Source organism: Grammomys surdaster, unplaced genomic scaffold, assembly GCF_004785775.1.
Source record: "Grammomys surdaster isolate TR1022 unplaced genomic scaffold, NIH_TR_1.0 140, whole genome shotgun sequence".
NCBI classification, from domain to species: Eukaryota; Metazoa; Chordata; class Mammalia; order Rodentia; family Muridae; genus Grammomys; species Grammomys surdaster.
This window is the reverse complement of record NW_021604598.1, coordinates 4,589,536-4,610,777: the sequence shown is the minus strand read 5'-3', so window position 1 is coordinate 4,610,777 and position 21,242 is coordinate 4,589,536.

Sequence of the window (21,242 nt, the reverse complement as noted above, 5' to 3'; positions counted from 1 at the left end):
CACTCCACTCTGCAACATCTAGTCCCAGCAGGACTAAACACATCCTTTCCCACTGAGCCCTAACTAAGCAGTCCAGGGAGGGGGATCCAATGGCAGGCAACAGAGTCAGAGACTGTCCCAGTTCCAATTATTAAGATACCCACATGAAGACCAAGCTGCACATCTGCTACAAATGTGTAAGGAGCCTAGGTCCATCTCATGCATGTTCTTTGGTTGGTGGTTCAGTCTCTGTGAGCTCCCCTAGCTCTCTGTTACCTTCTAAGTGAGTTAACTCTGTGGTATTTTTTATGGCATCCTTGATCCCTCTCACTCCTTCAATTCTATCTCCCACTCTTCCATAAACATCCCAAGCTCCACCTGATGTTTGGCTGTGGATCTCTGCCTCTGTTTCTATCTGCTCTTGGGATTGGGGAGGCTACAAGAAGTCATGGGTGACTCTAGCTGAGATTTCAACCACTAGGGAATCTAGAGGCTGAAGAGGCCACCTTCTGTAGCCAGGTAGGTCTTCCAGTGGAAGGAGGGGGCATCAACCCATACACAAAACTCAAAATTTGTCTTGCCTGCAAGATGCACAAGGATAAAGATGGAGCAGAGACTGAAGGACTGGCCAACAACGTCTGGCCCTACTTGAGACCCATTTCATGGGAGATACCCAACCTCTGACACTATTAATGATACTCTGCTATGTTGTCAGTCAGGTATAAAAATTTTAACTACGTTCTTATATATTTTTCTTTCATTTGCAAGATTAGAGGAAATTTAAATTTTTTATTTGACTTCTATGTCAAATATGTTTTTATCATAGGAAAATAAATACAATTTTCAATAGGAAAGAGACCTAAAAAATTATAAACTCTTTTTTCAGTTTTCATTAATTTTCTAGTATTAAGTAATATAAGCTTGTTATAGGAAGCCCAAGTTTAGAATAAGAAGAACACTGAAAAAAAAAAACCAAAGAGATATTTTTCTTTTTAAAACTTAGCACTGTGATGTCAAGAAAAATTTGGAAATGAAAATAACACTGACAAAATAAGAGTTTACCTATAACATAAAGACCATATACTAAGATTGCTTTAGCTGCATTTTTCAAGTAGATCCAAAAAACCTTTATAATTTCAATTTAGCAATTCTCAGTGATCCCGGCCCCTCCAGAGAAACAAATCATCGTCAGGTTTTTGACCTCTCTTGTTATTTCTTCACCCTTATCCTTACATCTACCCACAGTTGGGTCATTTCTGTCTCCTTGGTGACGGAGTAGAGGTTTGTGAGCTGCCATTAAGTTGCCTAGCATTCTTGGCCATCTTGGGCAATACACCTGCACATTGCTTTACCTGCATGTTGAAACACTGCAGTTTACCAGAGTCAATTTGCAGAGTGTTATTCACTGTTTATGTAGAAAGAATATCAGTGAGTTAGAGACAAATAAGATAAAAAAAAAAAAGGAGTCACAACCACATCTCTATAGGTCTTGATGAAGAATTTAGTATTATTCTAAAAGAATGAAGCCACTAGAGGTCTTCAGCAGGCAGTGACAAGATCTCTTAAGTAGGTCATAGTTTATATTTGGCATAGAACTAAGTGGAGCGAAGCAGAGTAGAAACAGCAGACCACAGTGGAGTCACATGCTGGTGTTGAATGCACACATGCATAATAATTTGCATCAAATTAGTTACTTTCTGTGTCACTGAGACAAAACAACTCACTAAAACAATTTAAATGGGAGAGATTTGCTTTGTTTCATGTGTTCAGAGCAATTTCCGTCCATCATAAGGAAGATGGCACAGCTATTCCATCCATTGTATGGGGGTATGAAGTATATTCTTGTTTACCTGGCACACCAAAGGACGCAGAAAATACAAATTGAATAAAAAGCAAGTATAACCTACAAAGTCCTTGTCCCAGTAACCAATGTCCACCATCCAAACCCTACCTCCCAAATTCTTTAGATACCTTCAAAAAAAATTCTACACTCTGGGAAAGCAAGCACATTAAATATGAGATTATGGGGGAAACTTCCTGATTAAACTCATAACACATGAGTAAAAAACCTAGATGGTGCTATGTTAAAAAAATGAAAATAAAATGAAAAATCCAAACCAGGCTCTCAGCTACTACTCTAGGACCATGCCTATCTACGTCACATGATGATGATAATTGACTAATCCTCTGAAACTGTAAGTAAGCTCCAAATTAAATGCTTCCTTTTATAAGAAGAGTTGTCTTGGTGATGGTGTCTCTTCACAGCAATAGAACAGTAACTAAGACATACTTTGCAGCCTGCAAAGTTTTATGAGTATGTGAGTCCTATGAAATACAATTCTGTCTAGGCATGAATGTTCCCACTGATGTAACTATTAAGGGAGTAACCAATCTGTATCAAATTATATTTGAGGTCTGCTCCTTGGGAGAGAATATATGTGTAATACTAAATTCCCTAAAATAAACATAGCTAAAGAGGTTATAGAGCTGAGATGTAACCTCACTACTGTTGTTTAGCTAAATTGACATTACACCAAGTTGCAATCTAATTATTTATGCTGATAAATATACATATTTATCACAGACATAGACAAATTGTATCCTCCCCCTTATTCAAAGACACTTCCTTTTCTAATGAACTTTGGTTCATACAGAAAGTCATGGCTCTTCAAGACATGTAGAATAAATGACAGTTTAGCACTTAGGCCTAAATAAGACATTTATACATCCCCTTTTGAGAATCAGGATACATTATGGAAGGAACACACGATCAGAAATACAGGGCAGTGTGAAATGTTATGTTCAGCACATGACATGATCATTAAAGGCAAAATCTCAAAACAGCTGTGGTTGCTTGCATTAGGCCTCCCCAAGACTGAGACTGTCAACAGTAAATCATGGATGGGAGAGGGGCTCTTAGAGTACCAGTTCTCCCTGCTGAATTATTAGCAAGTGAGTTATTAGATTCTAGAGGGAAGGATAGTCATTCCCTTAGGTTGTGCCCATACTCAGCCTTCCAAGCTCCAAAACATAGTTCCAAATTTATAGTCACACAGGCAGTTCTTGATAGTTCCAAGTTTGTGAGCATGCACCTGGTTCTTCCCAAAATCAGGGGCTCATAAAAACCAAAACCAAAAATGAATCAGTGTAGGAAAGATACTGAAGGGAGGAGGTGGGATCACAGCAGGAAAAGGGGCATAAAACATCATGGGAGTAAACAGAATGAAATAAATACATGTATTAAATTATCAAACAAAAGATACAATATATATATATATATGTGTGTGTGTGTGTGTGTGTGTGTGTGTATATTTGGATATACACATGTTCATACACTTATAATTATATGAACAAGTATCTACCTACTTTCATCAAATGCCCTTAGTACTTTGTCTTTACATAACTTTTCCTGCAGAAGTTAGGTTTTTTTCTCATATATTCTTAAATTTATTTTTGTCAGGCACATTCAATTGAATGGATGTCCCTTATTTCATTTAAATAATTTCATATATTTCCAAAATATCTAGCTACAAGATGTTTAAGCATGGCTCCAATTATTTCTTTAAGTTTTTGTTTGTTTGTTTTTGTTCATTTGAAGACGCGGAACTGCTATAAAATTATACATCCTTTCATGTGTTATGATGTGAAACATGAGTCTCTTTCCACAACACTTGTTTTAATGTACACCCACATCAAATGTAACAGTTTTTACTACACTACTGTTACAGAATAAACTTCTCAAGGTAATAACCAAGATGTAGGCATTTTAGTTTAAAATGTATTTGATAATTAGCAAATCTAAATCAGTTGATTCTCCATATTTGTAGGTTCTGCATCAATGGTGTCAACTAATAGCAGATAAGAAATAATAAAAGAACTCTTATTAAATGTATTTTTCTTTAATTTTTGTTTAAATAATGAAGTAACTGTTTACATATATTTATGTTTTATTGAGTATTATGAGTAATCTAATGATCATTTAAAATATTTAGGAACAAAAAGCACACACACACACACACACACACACACAAATGGATTTTGTTTTGTGTTGGCCAACTACTCCTGGATTTGATGCTTGTCCTAGAGTGTGATTGTGATATATCAAATGAGACTTCATTAGAGACAAATTATTTGTTTGTTTGTTTTTCTTTGCCAGCAAATATCAGTTGCAGATAGCTTCTTGGATAAAGGTAGGATCCTATGTCCACTTTCCCCTTGAGTGCTAGAATCCCTTCTGGCTTTAACCTATACAGGTTTTGTGCATGTCTCCATAGTCTCTGTTGAGTTTATATACTTATGGGTTCTGTTATATCTGGAAGACAGTTTCCTTGGAACCATCTGTCACCTCCGGCTTTACAGTCTTTCCATCTCTTCTTCTACACGAAAAATCTGATCCTTGTTTCACTGTGCCTTTTTTCTTTGTTTTATTGGGTTTTGTTTCTTTGATTTTGTAATTTCTTTTTTTGAAGGTGAGAAAAATTTTAAAGGTGGATGGGTAAGGTAGGTTGGATCTGAAAGGTCATGGAGGAAAAAATGATCAAAATCTATTAAATTTTAATTTCAACATGAAGACAAAATATAAAGAAGCATTGCATTTAATAATTATTAAAGCTAATTCAGTGGGCTCTCCATATTTGTGGGTTCTCCACTGATGGGGTCAACTAAAAGTACATCAAGTAAAATACTACACCAAATTATATGAAGTTGTTTGGCATCCAATGATCTTGACATCTTCAAGAAGTCATAAGGTCTGCTTTACTTCTAAACTAGGGCACAAAATTGAGGATTGTGATGGTTTCCTATATTCTAGACTTCCCAAATCATAATTTCTCTTGTTTGAGTCATTTCTTAGATCTGTATATGATCTCACCTGCTGCTCTCTAACAGACGAGGCAACACTTTAAGGGGTGATAATAAACGTAAGAGCTCTGGAAGTTGGTTCATCGGGCCATGTGCTTATAAAACATAGTGTTTAACAAATGGTTCTGGAACAGAGGCCAGTCTCATGCTGCTCTCACTTGAAAGTTCATTAACAATCAGAGTTTGTGGTTCTCTAGTGAAAGAAGGAAACACACGCTGGTAGGCAAGCTGTTTCAGTGAGAAAGCTGTGTCTCCAAGTGTCATGCTACAGAAAATGCATACTTCACGGTGTTATCAAGAGTCACATAAGTCCACCCTGGAGCTGCACATACAAACCCTCTGCTATATAGATGTATATAGATTATATTTCTGTTATACAGATAGAGATACATGAAGGAAGGCATGATGCTCATCTTCTGTCTCAAGCATCTAAAATGTGAGAATTTAAGAGGCTTTTGTGTTAGTGGGTGGAAACGTTGAGAAGCTGTTGGCAAAATGAGTGAACAAAGCTTTGATTTTCATCTCCAAAGTTTAGTCTTCAGCTTTCGGTAATTCCACAGGCGAGTGTGGTTTTCATTTGTATACTGCACAGCATAGATGGAAGCAGAAATGTTGCTGGTAGCCTGTCTTTCTCTTTTAATGTATATGAAGAAAGTGAAATCCCTCTTAGAGTCTTACTGAAAATGAACCATCTGAAGTAGCATACTTGTATTCCTTTATGGGTTCTTGTTACAGTAGTGAGTTTAGAAGTGATGCCAGATATCTGGTGTTTATACCTTATGCCCTTGCACTGTGGCATTCTCTCTCCAAGAGTAACATTTAAAGAATATTACACGTCAAGCCACATTGTCAGAAACTCACTGTACTGGGATTATGTGAACTGTTCAGTTACAGGACGTGGGAGTGTGGGGTTTGCAGGAGGGATACAATAAACTCTCAGAAGGATAAATGCTTTTAGCAAGGATTAAAAAAAAGACACTAGTTATGGGGTTCCTTATATGTCCTGAATTCTTTATTTGTATACCACACATTTTACTGAGGTTAATTCAATTCTCATTACAATTTTTTGGTTGTTTCTTCTCTTACCTTTTCAAATTTTAAGTCTACACTTATAGCACAGAGAATACTGGAACTCACTATATAGCTCAGCCTGGCTTCAAACTCACAGCAATCATTCTGCCTCAGTCTCTCAAGTGCTGAAATTATAGACATGAATCACAATACCTAACTATATGTAAACTTTTCTTTACCATGCAATCTATTTTATTTTTATAAATGAATGCATACTTAGAATGATAAGGATTATTAACAGTTATTTTTTTATTTTTTGGCTTTTTTTATTCTTTGTAGGCTTATATTTTTCAAAGCTGACTTTAATAAGTGTACTTAAACACTTTAACCTCCCTTCTAGACCACTAGATGTAGTGGAAAGGAAAGGTTAACAGGGTAAAGGAGGATATGGACCTGTTTAGAAATAGTACTTTGGGGTGAATGCAGTCTGCATTGTCAGGATATCAGCAGTTCAGCTGACATGAATTAGCAGTGGTAGCTTGATCCACTCATACACACACCATTCTCGAATCAGCAACAACAATACAACTCAGAAGAAACTACAAGGCTCTGCCAATCAGCCTGAGTCATCAGAATTGGTAAGAAACTGCTGGAACACCACTAGAAGTTCTTTGGTGTGTTTCTCCTTATGAAGTCACAACAAATAATGATCAATGAAGAAGGCAAGGCAAACCAATGCCACACAGTATCATCCACTGTCTCTTGGGTTGTATTTATATCCTTTCAAACATCATGTGTTCTCTCAAGTGTCTGCTCTAGCCAAACATCATGTACCCTTTTTTCAGGTAGCTTCCAGAAAAACATCTGGTGACTGTTCTCAGCAAAACGTCCTCCCAAATGTCTGCTTTAACAAAAACATCCTCTCATAAGACAGTTTCCAGAAAAGAATCGCATGACACAACTGAGTTTCCAAGTAAACCAGAAATTCCCACTTCTATTCTTCTCTCCTATATTACGTCCTCATAGTTTCTCTTCCATTCCTTATCCTAGCCTCTCCTCTCTCCCCTCAGAAAAGAGTAGGTCTCCCAGAGACATCAACCAAACATGGCATAACAAGCTACAATAAGACAAGGCACATACCATCACATCAATGCTGGACAAGGTAACCTACAACTAGGCAAAAGTGTCAGAAATAGCTCTCACTCCCACTGTTAGGATCCACAACAAGACCAAACTACTCAGCCATAACATATATGTAGAGGACCTAGCCCAGACCCCTACAGGTTCTCCCATCTCTCAAGTTCCCATGATCTGGTTCCAACATACTCTGAAGGCAGGATAAACTGTAGGTGGAAGGTTTGCTGGCTCAGTTGGTATCCCAATCCCTCCACTTGAGCCCTTGAATGGTTACAGAAGAGTTCAGGCTCTGAGTCCCTCATTAATAGGAGTATTTCCTATAGTTGCTCTTATAGAGTACATGGAGTTTTCATTGCAATCAGGTTTCCACCTAGCCACTGAAATATCCCCCAATTCCAGGTATTTCTCCTACTATTCTCTCCTTCCTGTCCCCCGACTTATGGCTCCTGTTCCCCAACCCCATGTGTTGCCAGTCTACCTGTGAAATGTATTCTATTTTCTCCTCCCAGGAAGATCTTTGGTCTCCCCTTAAGCCTTTCTAGTTACTTGACCTCTCTGGGTCTGTGGACTATAGTATGTTTGTCTTTTGCTTTATAACTAATATCCACTTATGATTGAGTACATGTCATGTTTGTCTTTCTGGATCTGGATTACCTCAGATTTTTTTCCTAGTTCCATCCATTTGCCTGAAAATTTCATTATGCCATTGTTCACAACTGAGCAATACTCCACTGTGTAAATGTACCATATTTTCATTTTTTAAATTCCCTATTACTTTAATTTAGCAACTTATCCTGATGACAACTTCATACTTTTTATTAGAATGTTTTTGTCCTTTGTACAGTTATATAATACTATGTTTTGTACATGTACTAATGTGTTCACTCAATTTCCCATGGCTAGAAATTTCAATTTTAAATTACTTTTGTGTGATAGTTTAGTCTATCATGAATATGTACATATTTTGTTTAGTTCATGTGTAAATATACATTCTAGGTAAATGTTAGGCTGCTACGCCATAGGATGCATACATAAGGAGTTTTGTTCACTGTTGTAAAACTTTTTCTTTATAACAACAGAAGTATTAGATGTTCCAAGTGACAATGTATGGAGATTGAGCAGCATACCATAGTTTCCTTATTCTTTCCTTGTTGGAGGGACATTTAAGTTGTTTCCAGTTTCTGGCTATTGTGAATAAAGTTTCAAGTGTCTTTCTGATAGACTAGAAGATACTTTGGGAATATCCCCAGGAGTGGTATAGCTGGGTTTTGAGGTAGATCAATTTTCAATTTTCTGAGAAACTGCCATATTGACTTCCAGAAGGCTACACAAGTCTGCACCCCCACCAGCAATCCTCCCCCTTGCTCCAGATCCTTGCCAGCATGAGTTGTCACTTGTACATAAACATCTTATGATGGAGAAACTGCAGCTCCAAGAAATTCAAAAGAAGCTCTCAGGACCCATAGTCAGAAGCAAGAGTACTTGAAAGTAACTTCAAACTTGGAAGTCTGTAATGCTTTATCATCTGTTCATATTCTAGATTTTAAAGTCCTGGGGAAAATTATTCTTTACTCAAGGAATAAGAGAAATAAGGTTGAAGAAAAAAAAATAATTCACCTAAACCCAGCCTCATGTCAAAATGGAGAGAATGCTTAAGATATGTATTTCAACTCCTCTATAGACAGGAGGAGACACAAAGGCCCAGGGTCTCAGGCTCAGTTCCTAGTAGCTGTGTTGTAGATAAGGATATGTCTAAGAGTGTAAAGAAACAGTACAGGGCCAGAAAAACTAAGCATAGATCTAGAATATGATTCCCTGGCTAACAGATAATACCAGCTTTCACATATATCGGGGGTTGGGGCTTATTTTGGATGCTTAGGATTCCCATGAGTCTCTACAGCAGGGACCATCTGGAGTACAAATAGAACATACTCACTGAGCCACATTAAAATTACTGTCTCAAAGAACCATAGGTAATATCATGATTTTTTTTTTTGTTCCCTTAGATTTACAGCCATAACTTCTCTAGGCATAAATTTAAGCCTGGGTGTTCTCTTAGTCTCTTTTCCTAAAGTTCTGCTCCTAAGGAGACACATTTGATAAAACCTAACCTACCTCATACCCTAGGATTGTTTCATCAAATCACATACTTGGACCTGGGATGCTGCTTGATGAGTTTATAAAAAGATAAAAAGAGAGGAGGGGATATGTTCTATGGAGGTGTGATGAGGCATGAGGGAAGGGGGTGCCTCAGTGGGCCCATGCCTAGGCATTCCTTCCCACTGAGGGACCAGCCACACAATGGTATAGTATTGAATAGAGTTTATTCAGGTCATGGGGAGAGGAGTTAAGAGGGTAGTAGAGGCAGAGAAAGGCAGAGAGAGTAGAGAAGTAGAGAAGTAGAGGCTGGCCATGAGCACATGGAGAAAGAGTGGGAAAGGAAATGGGGAGAGTAGGAAAGGGGTGAGGAGACAGAGTGGGGAGCAAGAAGGGAAGAACAAGAGACCAAGAAAGTGAGGAGGGGGCAAGCAACCCCTTCTATACCTTTTATACCTGGCTGTTGCCAGGTAACTGTGGGGTGGAGCTTAGACAGAATGCTAACACTACCCTTCAAGTTTCATGTTCCAGAAGCTGTCTGAGTCCTGATGGGAGCAAATAGAAGAAAACATTTAAAAAATATTTAAGAGCCTTCACATCTGGTTCCTCAACTTACAACTTCCCTCCTTCTGAAGTTGGATTAAGGAGCTTCTTACATTCTAATCCTGATTTTCAATATAGTCCTCTGCTACGTAATACCTTAACAGGGTTCACTAATACTTGAAAGAAAGCAGTCTTGCAACAGAGTTCTAACTCATGAGGAAACCATGGGCTCAGAAAATTTAATTTAGCTGCTCAAGGCACATAGCTAGCATCTAAGCCAGAACTTGTAACTCTTGGTCCATCCCCAAGGGAATTTGGGCCCTGGAACTGAATTTAAAACTTCTAGGTAGGGATAATGAAGTCAAAGATCAAAGAAAGACAATGACACTTAACATCCTCAGGTACAATCCAGAGCTGACACCCTAAGGGCAGGCAACCTATGCCTCTTTAGAGATGTGTAACCTCTGACTATAGATCTAATAATGGACTGGGTAAGATGTAATCTTGATGTTTAACAACCAAAAAAATGCATTTGCCTTTCTGTCTTAGTTAGAGTTCTCCTTGCTGTGATAAAGCTCTATGACCAAAAGCAACTTGGAGAGGGAAGCATTTATTTCAGCTCACAGTTCCACAGCACAGTGCATCACTGAGGGGAGAGACTCACCCTATCCACATACTTTACATGGAAAGTTCACAGAACAGAGACAATAACAAGTGAAATTCATAGCGTCCTTGAACAGCTTCGAGGACATGGGGATATGGGCTGGCATCTGGTAGTATGAGCTGGTTATTTTTTGTTCAACTCGGCAAGAGATATAGTTATCTGGGAAGAGCAAACCCTATTGAAAAACAATGCTTCTATTTGACTATAGGCAAATCTGTCGTGCATTTCCTTCATGATTGATTGACAAAGGGCACTAGGAAGATGGTCCTGGGAAGCATAAGACAACAGGTTGAGTAGACGCGGAAAAAAAGCCAGGATGTATATTTGCTCCATGCTTTCTGCTTCAGCTCTTCCCTCTAGGTTCCTGCTTTAGCTTCTCTTGATGATGCACTGAAATATGTACAGCAAATAAACCATAATTCTCAATGGTTTATCAAACAGTAGAAAGAAGAGTAGAACAAACCTGAACTTCAGCTCTGGTTTTGCAAAACCAATTTCGTGAAAACTAAGTAACTAAGCCATGGGAGCTCTAGTGGATTGAGCAGGTTGCATGCATTAGTCCCAGAAGTAACAGAGGGCCTAGGTGTATCTCTAAAGAAATAAAAGTCAGCACAGTCACTTGTATCAGATTGACCAAAAGTGAATTTGAATTCTCCACTTCTTTTCCTGTGTCTCCCTCTGTCCTGAATGAAAGCTTTGCATGGCGCAGAAAGTAACTGATGGGAAAGGAATAAGGATATACTTACAGAAATTTTTAACAGAGTTTTACAAGGGATTAAATTACTGACACCAACTGCAAATATATACTATCAAATTATATTCACACTGTTTTCAACATTCAAACTGGGTATTTATTGTACCATATTACTTGACAGTTTTCAGCCAATTATTACAATAACACATACATACATATATAAATGCATACGCACATACACGCATATGTGCACACATATATACATACATTCATACACATGCACACATACATATGTACATATACACATATAAGCAGACACATACAAATACACATAGGTGACACATACTCATACATCCATACATATGCAAATACATGCATGCACACACACATATACACATACATATATACATACATATTCACTTTCAAACATAACATACATCTACCCACATACACACATACACACATTCATACATACATTGGTCAGGAGCAAGGAAAAGTAAAAAATTTAAGATTAAAGTTAAGTATTAGCTTAGGTTGTAAAAGTTGATTACATGAGAAATCCAAGGCAAATAAAATTGGTTGTTACATAGTTCTCTTAAAGCCAAGATAAACAAATAGGTTGACTACACAGCAGGATGTAAGTCTATGTGACCTCATGGTATATTGTTAATTTGTTTGTGAGATCAAGCAATGCTCCAGTATCTTGAAAGGTAAGACATATTTTCATTAAGTTTATCACCACTGTGTCTGAAAATGTGGGGAGATGGATGAACCAATCTCTAAATTTTCCTCCGGTTCAAGAAAAAGCAAGGTAACACATGTGTTTTATAAAAAGATAGAGAAGAGGAATACGTTTGGTGAATGTGTAGTCAGGTGTCAGGGAAGGGGGTGCCTCTGTGGGCCAGTGCTGAGGCATCACTTTCCCGTGGAGGACCAGCCATACTTCTACAATGGTAGAGTATAGAATAGAGTTTATTCAAGGCATGGGGAGGGGAGCTGAGAAAGTAGTAGAGACAGACAAAGGGAGAGAAAGAGAGAGTGGAGTAGTAGAGGCCAGTCATGAGCACGTGGAGAGAAAAGGGTGAGGGAAAGGAGGAATGGGGAGAGAAGGGGAGAGGACAGAGCAGGAGCAAGAAAGCGAGAGAGAGCGGTGAGAGCAAGCAGCCCCTTTTACAGAGTCAGGCACATCTGGCTGTTGCCAGGTAACTGTGGGGCGGAGCTTAGACAAAATGCTAACAACATTCAGTTTCTAACAACAAAGAAAGGCTGAAATTAGGAAACAAAATCATAGGAAGAGGTCAGATGTAGTTCCATATACCGAGAGCTTAATGGAATGTGGAATTGTTCTCAAAGACTAAAGGCAGCCTGCTTTGAGATGTTTCAAAACAAATCCTGCCAATACAATGGCAACATCTTGGAAAACAATTCAAGCAAAGGGAGCAGAGAGAGCAGAGAGCAGAGAGCAAAGAAAAACGGACTTTTCTTTCTGTAATACTGGTCATTACCCAGAACGTGAGTCATGCCCTTTGCCAGAAATAAACCTTCCCTTTTGCTTCTTAAGCAGAATCATAAAAAATAAAATAAAATCACAGCAGAATAGATTTGCATACTGTTCAGAGTAATAAATATACAAATCGCCTCACTCTCATGACTACAGCTTTAAGAAATCAAACATGTTTGCTCTTTGTACAACTCACCTGCATACTAAGGAGACTTGGGAGTGAGCCATATGTCAACATAAGGGGAGGGCCGAGTGACAAAGTAATCAAATAGAAAGAAAACATTTTTGGAGCAAAGTGGTAACAGCTGCAATAAGACATGAGATAAATTGTGCAGGATCAGTTAGCTCAGGAGACTCAAGTGGGGAAGAAAATACACAGCAGGGGTAACATAAGCCTCCACAGTGTTCACCTCCAAGGACTGAGGAAAGTTCCCCAGGCTGTAAACAAGATGATGGGAGAAGCTAGGTGGGAGGAGGAAAGCCAAGTTGGCCCTTAAAGGCACATGAGGAGTTTGATTATCCAGACAGCACACAGAGAACCACTGAGTCACAGGAGGGTTGGAAAATAAGAGGTCCATTCTATTTTTATTCTCATTCTAAAACTCAGTGTTCTTCCTAGGAAATCTGTACTGTATACCTCAATTCAGCTGCCTAATGGTTTCATAGGAGAATCATAAACTGGCTCCAATTCCAATTTAATATTCCTGCTCTCTGCAGGAATATTAAAGGTAGATATCCAAAAATGCATTCTCAAGTGCAGACAGCTGTGAATAGGTCTGGGGGCTCTAACTGTAAGTAAATATATTCTTCAATGTGCAAAACTCAGCTTAGAGCACAGCAGTGTAACGTTATGCCTTATTGGTATTGGATTCAAGTTTAAATAAACATCAAAGTGGATAGTTTTAAAGTACAGTCAGAAAATTCAGACCAGCGACTCCCCTGGTTACAATATTTCAGACACTTTAACCATAAGCTATATTTCATATCTGCTATGTTAACTTCTAGATTTTTCTATTTGCAAAATGGTCAGCACTGAATTGGGATGAAACTTCATTAAGGCTCAACAATGATGTATGAAGCACTCTGGGATTTGTGGGTGAAATGAAACAAATGTTAAATAAATAAATGAATGAATAACGAGTTTAAGGAAGATGGGGCTTTCTTCCTATCCTCTCTGCTTGCTGAGAGTATTTTAAAGTACTGTGCATTGAAGAAGCTTAGAAAGATGATGTAGGACCACAATTGGATGACTCAGCCAAGCTTCTATCTTGTCCACCAGTTCCATGGGGCTGGGGAAAGGTACATGCATGCAAGACACCTAGAACCATCAAAATGGAGCAGCTAGCAGGAACGATGATCTCTTGGAAGCCCCTTGCAATGCTGCCTATATGTGCTAGGTTTACCGTTTTACAGTCTTCTGTGGAGGCTTACGTTTTCCATATAAGGGAAGTTTAAAAAGATTTCTGATTTGACCAATACCTCACCAGTGGTTAAGAAGCTGTGTACCAGGTTTTATGAGCCCAAAGAACGACACATTTGATTCTGTTTCCTTCTTTCTTAATACAGTAGGATCTGTGCACATGAGGGCTTGGTCAAGCATGGGCTTGTGCTAATGTGGCCATAAGAGCTCTTTAGAGACTTGTAGTCGTAACTGGGGAAGTCCTGCTCTATACATGCAGGATTACTCTGAGCACAAGAAAGAATGATATCTTCCGCTCAGAGCACATTGTGTGTGGAGGAAAGGAAAAGGAAGTAAATATATTTATTAAGCACTGGCTGTATGTCAGACACTGGGCCAGTTAGTTCACATATCTTTCATCCCACCTCAGGGAGTGGGTTTTATAGATTCTTTTTATAGATCCCATTTTATAGTGGAGGAAAGCAAAGCTCAGAGTTGAGAAACATTTCTGTTAGAAGGTATGGAGCCAAGATTGAAAAAGTGGGATTGATATCAAAACCTCTGATTTCTTCGAATTTGTGCTGCCCCATCATGTGTACATCTGATCGTTACAGATTATACATGAATTCTCACTTCTAGTGTCACCTACCTGAAGCCCAGAGCCAATGGCTAGATGTAGGTCTGATCTAGGAGTTGGCAGCTGTAACTAGGGAGAAGAGAAAATCCTGGGTAGGGGAGGAGAAGGATATGATCCTTTACCCTGAAGGCAGCATTAGAGTCCCTCTGTGAAGAAGAAAAGCAAATGGTAGTTAGCAGCCCCTCTCTCTATCCTGCTTCTAGCCACATTCACTGTATAAACAATAACTGCTCTGCACAGCTCAGAGTTTGTTACAGACTATACCTCAAAGTGTACGGAATCCCTTCTGTTACAGAGAAAAACATTTTTCTCTTCAAACAATGGTGACTACTTGGTAGACCAAGAGCAAACACTGGCTACTGGCTAGTGGGAGACTGTTTCCCTCTAGGAAACATCAGGGAAAATAATTACAGAAGCTTCAGGACTCAGTGTAGAGACACTGGCTTAGTAAACATCCCTGAATAAGGACAAAGGACTGCTCTGTCTTCACTGAGCACTTTCCTACCCCATCCTTTCAATTTTTATACCCACAAAGTATTATACAGCAAAACTGGAAAAATAAGTCAGCAATCTACATGACTCAAGTAAACAATTGTTTTCTGAAAGCCATCAACCAGTTAATACTAGCTTCAGTTACTATCTCAAAACATCAAAAGCCTACTTCAAAAGAAAGTTTGTGTCATTAACAGTCAAATGAAGATCAGGTAAGGCTTTCTCCACATGGTGACTTGGGACTCAAAGTTCATTCTATTTTGTGGCCACAGATTGTGGATTTCTCTGAATAACATCCATTTAGTTCTGAGGGAGGGCAGAGGTAGAGTATGGAGAAGCAACTGTTAATCATCAGGTAGCTAAAATGTCACTTTAGTTTCATATGTTCAACCTACCTGCACAGGAAGCCATCTGGGATGTGTAGAGTGAAATGACACCATACATTTGTCTTATTCTCTATATGGAAAACGTACATTCTCCCTGGCTGGGAGGTTTATTAGGATCTTTATAGTTCATGGAAGCCTGAGATGTCTGTCAATGTCCATTCCTTTGGTGTAGACATCATTCCTCTTGTTCTGAGTAACTATTATTTAAAATAACAATATGTCCTTATCTTATGTAACACACAATATTGATGCAGAAAAAAGATAGTCACAGGTTTCATCAAAGCACTAAAGATATGGTACCACTATCCATCACAACTAAAGTGACTCTAGGTGATCCATTACAAGCCTTTAACATGTCGATTCTGCTTTCTGTAGGAAGTCCATTCTCTATCTGAGAGTCCTTCAGCAACAAGTCTACGTATCCATTTTCCTCTTTTTCTAGTTCTGAAGTGGGTTTAGGAAGCACTCCTTTGAGGCTTCATAGTTTGAAGACGGCCTAGACAATGGAAATATGGAAGACCAATATCAATTTAAGACTGCCACGGACAGCAGCTTTTGTAGCCACTTGTACAGCAAACCCTCTGTATTTGCAGTTCTACCTCGATGGACTCTGTCAAGTGCAAATTATGTACTATATAGCTAGCTATGGTGATTATATACTGACTGGTACTTGTCCCTGCAAGTATTCTATAAACAGCTACTTATACAGAAGTTGTTTTGTGTTTGATGTTGTAAGCAACCTAGATGTGGAGAGCCGTGATGGGCAGAGATGGCGCTGGCATCCTATGCTCTCCCAAAGTTTATAATTTACTGCCTTTGTGCAAGGGTAAAGTGCAAGAAGTCACAGGCCCATCCCGGGGCATATATACTTTTATGGGCAAGTAACCAACCAGATATGTACATGCCACTCCAGGGGGTATTTAAGAGGCACTTTCTCGGGGCCCGGGGCCTTCCTCTAGCCGTCTTTCCTCTACATCGTAATAAAAGAACTGCAGAAGGATCTGGTGTCTGCGTGCATTCTTGCTGGCAAGATAATTGCACGCGTGCGACACCTAGACATGACTTAACCATATGGGGAAGTGTGTGTAGGTTATATGCAAATACTTCTCTGTTTTCCATAAGAGGTATGAGGATGCTTGAAGTTGGATATTGCACACACTGAGATGGTTGAAGTGTCTAAAGTCATATAGTTTTCTCAGAAACTTAGTAAATATTCTCATCTTTATTGTGCTCCTAAACATATTTCCTAGACGCCAGCTTTCGGAGGGAAACTACCCTTCCCAATTCGAGCAGAAATGAGTTCCCTAGAATTCTGGGCTGCCACTGTTAAAGCTGGTACCCAGAGAAGCTGAAGAAGGCAGCTTCTGGAGGAGGGTGAATCCATGTGTCTTCTGGGATTTCTTTCTTCAATGCAATGCTGCTGCCTTGGGGCCCTCTGAGGGACACCCCTATGGCCCTATGGTGAGCGATTGCTGTCTTTATGACTCAGATATTTCACAATGTCATTTCTTGCTCTTCTGTTTTTTTATTCTAGAGAATACCTAAGCCTTATAAATTTCCAGTGTTGTTCATTATGGTTTTTAAATAGAAAGTTCTCTCCAGAACTCACACTCCAACCTTGATCATGGCAGCCAATGGAAATCAACAATGTCTATCAATGTGCATGACCCTAAGGCTTTCTAACTACATTATACAGCCAGCACACACGGCCAGCCCTCTCACTTACCACAAGTGGCCCACCTTCTTACCACAGGTGGCCTACCCTCTCACCACAGGTGACTCACCCTCTCACCGTAGGTGGCCAACTTCCTACTACTTTATGGCAGTGTGTGACAAGTATCATGGTCTTCCCTGCCCCTGAATCAGTATTCTTGCTGTTTGGCATCCAAGCACTCAGTCACTTCTGCCTCCCTTAGGGATTCTCATGCCAAAATTCTTCTTTATCACATCAATCTCTCTGTCTGTTGGTACAGAGAAGTACTAATGAGTTTCTTTTTCACTCACATGAGTCTTACATTAGTCTGATCACTCATTCCCACTTGCTGGGTGAGAGATCCTGTATTCTTCCATTACCTGCCTCCATGTTTCTGGGTCCTCATGACTGCACTGCCTTCTCACAGTCGGTATTCAGAAGGAGCTAGTATGCAAGAGAGATGGTGGGTATGTAATAGAAAGAAGACACATTCTTCCTCCTCATATCCCAGTAGAGATCTACAGAGAGACTGGGGTACAGAGGATGCATTTATGTTGGTATAGTTGGTGCCTCTCTTCCTGTAGGAAGTTGAGAAGGACTTCCATTTATAGAAGGAGAATCTTGGGTCATTTCTATCCCTATAGTCCAGGCTACTCTTCTCTTCCCATGTTCTATGATGAAGAGTACCTCTTTCCTCATTGTACAATTGGTACCACTACCTTCATCTCTCAGTGGGACATTAGCTGATTATACTTGGGGAGTAAAAACATGTGCTCCCTAAGTCTCCCCTCAAAGATTAGCTAATAGATAATTTTTATGTTAGAAGGTGGTTAGCATAATAAGGTCAGGTGTCATAAAAGCAGCTATGTGCCGGCACAGCTCTAGGAAAGTAAGATGTGTCCACAGCTTGACCTTGGTTTGTGGCTCTTAACACTGATTGGAAGCCTCCAGCCTTCTGTATAGAACTACTACCCATACCGAAAGATACTGTCTACCTATAACAGTTTCCACATGAGTGTGTGCCCCCAAAACTGCTTTCACAAGTAGGTTTAGTTTGTCTCTCATAGTGATAATAGTTCCTCTGCTCAGAACTGAACTCTGCCTACCAAGCAAGCATCATTTCATAAAAGTTTGTATGGAAATAAAAACCCTACATAATATTTCCATAATTCGGCATGTTAAAAAGTATTATCTTATTTTATAGATTTCCAGAAAGTAGCTTCCCAAGTTTAGATAGCTATGGATTTGGTGAAGCTAAAAGTAAGGACTGCTAAGTCCTTACTCATCATCACTAGAACCAGTTATTATATGGCAAGATTTGAAAAAGAGATGATTGATTATTCATTATGCTGAGGCTTGCTGTTTTCCCCTAGAAAATGACCATGCCCCCCACTCACTTCTACTCTGCCAAAGCACATGTACTTCTCTTGGGTATTTTCAAAGATCCAAAAGACTTATCCTACATAAGTTTTCTATGATTTTCATTCTATGCTCACTCTACCACTAACTGATGCTTCACCTTGGTACATCCTAAAATCATATGCAAATGACTCATCGGAAACGCTTTGCAAAATGTAAGTTCCTGTTCTAGACTTACATAATCAGAATCTTTAGGATCTGAGTACTTAAACAATATCATTGATGATTGATAAGTACACTAAAGGCTGGCTGCCATTGCCTTAATGGGGTCCTTTAAATAGGACCAACATCAAAAGTACCCATTGGAAACTTGTTAAGAACATAAATTCTTAGGTGCTGACAAGATCTACTGAACCAAAAATTTAAGAGACAGGATCTAGGATTCTGCTTCACCCAGGCTTCACATGAAGGTTGATACATTAAATTATGACAAGTGGTATTCTAAATCATGACACCTACTATGAAGGTTGATTTGCCTCTCTGTCACCTGCTCCTGGCTGGCTTATCCATCAACAAACAGTAAATAGTAAATATCTGTTATGTAAAGGATGTGCATATAAGAGATGTTTCTTTACTACAGCATTGAAGTGTAGTTCGAAGTCAAGTTATATGACATTTCCAACTGATCCATTTTGTAGAAGGTCTTTCTGGTTACTTTGAATCTTATGAGGTGCATGTAAATTCTAGTACTCTATTTTCACAGAGTGTTTTTTGTTCTGTGATAAGAAATGTGTTTGAGTCTATAGTTTGTGTAAGGATTGGAACTGACATCTCGAAAAGGTTAAATCTTCTAATCTAATGAACATGAATATTTTCCTATTTACATGTGCCCTCTCCTGTTTCCTCATCAATGTTTTGCAGTTTTCCTTATAAAGAAGGTTCACTTCTTCAGTTACATTTATTCCCAAGTATTTGACCTTTTGTTCCATTACTTTTTAGAGACTTTGCTGCTACTGTACAGAAATACTACTGATGGGGCATGATGACTTTAAATTCTACCACTTTCCTAAATGTTTTCATTAGTCATGGTAATTTTGGGTAAGTCGTTATGGCTTTACCTATGCTATTATATTGTCTTCAAGCAGAAATAAATCCACTTGTCCAAATTAGTTGCCATTTCTCTTTCCTAATTTCCTCGGTGCTGTCAAAACTATGAATGAGTAGTACCATTATAATAAATAGTATGTGAATCAGTTCCTCAGATTTTAAAGCAGAAGCTAGGTTGTGGCCATACCTGTAATCCCAACGCTATGGAGAGATTCATTTAGTCTGTAAAAGGAGTTCCAGGCCAGCAGAGGATATAGTGTGAAACACTGTCTCAAAATAGAACAAAAATGCAAGTCAAATGATATAGAAATCCTATTACTTTTTATACATTTAAATAGCCTGAGATCAACATATAAAGAAAGATTTACACTCCCATATTTCTTGAAGCATTGTTCCCAATTGCCTAGTAGTGATGCAGAATCACTATATGAGTGGATTAAAACACACACACACACACACACACACACACACACACACAGGGTACAATCACATGATAGAATACTGTTCAAACCATAAAGGACAATGAAATCCTGTCATTTGTGTTAGCACAGATGAACACAGTGAATGGCATGACATTTAGTGAAATAGTCTAGACACATGATGACAAACATCACATGATGTCACTCAGTTGTGTAATATAAAAACACAAACATAGAAGTAGAAAATACTGTAGTATTAGATAGTGAGGCTACATAGAAGAAAGAAGGAGATGCAATAGTCAATTCATACAAAACTACTGTTAGATGGGAGAGGTGTTGTAGTGTTCTATAAAGTAGGTAGCTGTAGGTTTTATGTATTGTTTTACATATTTCAGAATAGCTATGAAAATATATCTTGTGATTTTTCAGATCAAGAGAATCATTAAAATAGATAGAATTATGAAAGAATTACATTTGTAATTGCCATCAAAGGCAAATAGTTATACAATTTCTGTCTGCAATTTAAAGAGTGCGGAAAACTGGCAAATGCTCATTCCAAGAGACTGTGAGCATCAGAAAGAGAGGACAATCATTCAGAGCTAGATTAAGGCCAAAAAACCCAGCTGCCTGAAGTGTCACTAAAGCAGCCTGTGGTCAAAGGAGAAAGAATCTGAAGTCTCATGTTTTAGGCAACAGCAAGAAAATGACCTGCTCCAAGAAGGATCCAGGATGTGGCCAAGTTTCTGATTCTTTCTGCTCCGATTCAGCCTGGGCCTGAATGGTGCTGCACACACTGCACTGTTTCCTGACTCATTGCCCAATGAATATTTTGGGGACACATCCAGAAGTGTGCTTTACCATTTGTGAGGTATCTTCAGTACAATCAAATTGACAATCAAAATTAAGCATCACAGAGGAGTCTGAATGTCACAGTCAAATAGACAAATGTTTGGGACGATAGATCTACTAAACACTGTGACTTGATCATCATACAACATATACATGTCACAAAACATCACACTATATTTTCTTAATGTTTCAATTAAAATTAATAAATTTCTGCCTTCTTTCTCTTCTTCTTCTTCTTCTTCTTCTTCTTCTTCTTCTTCTTCTTCTGCTATTGAAAACTCACAATTAAATTTGTAAGTGGATGGATATTTAAAGTTGAGTACAAGGTAAACAGTTCCATAATAAGAAAAGCTTAAAGATTCTTTGATATTCTCTCTCTCTCTCTCTCTCTCTCTCTCTCTCTCTCTCTCTCTCT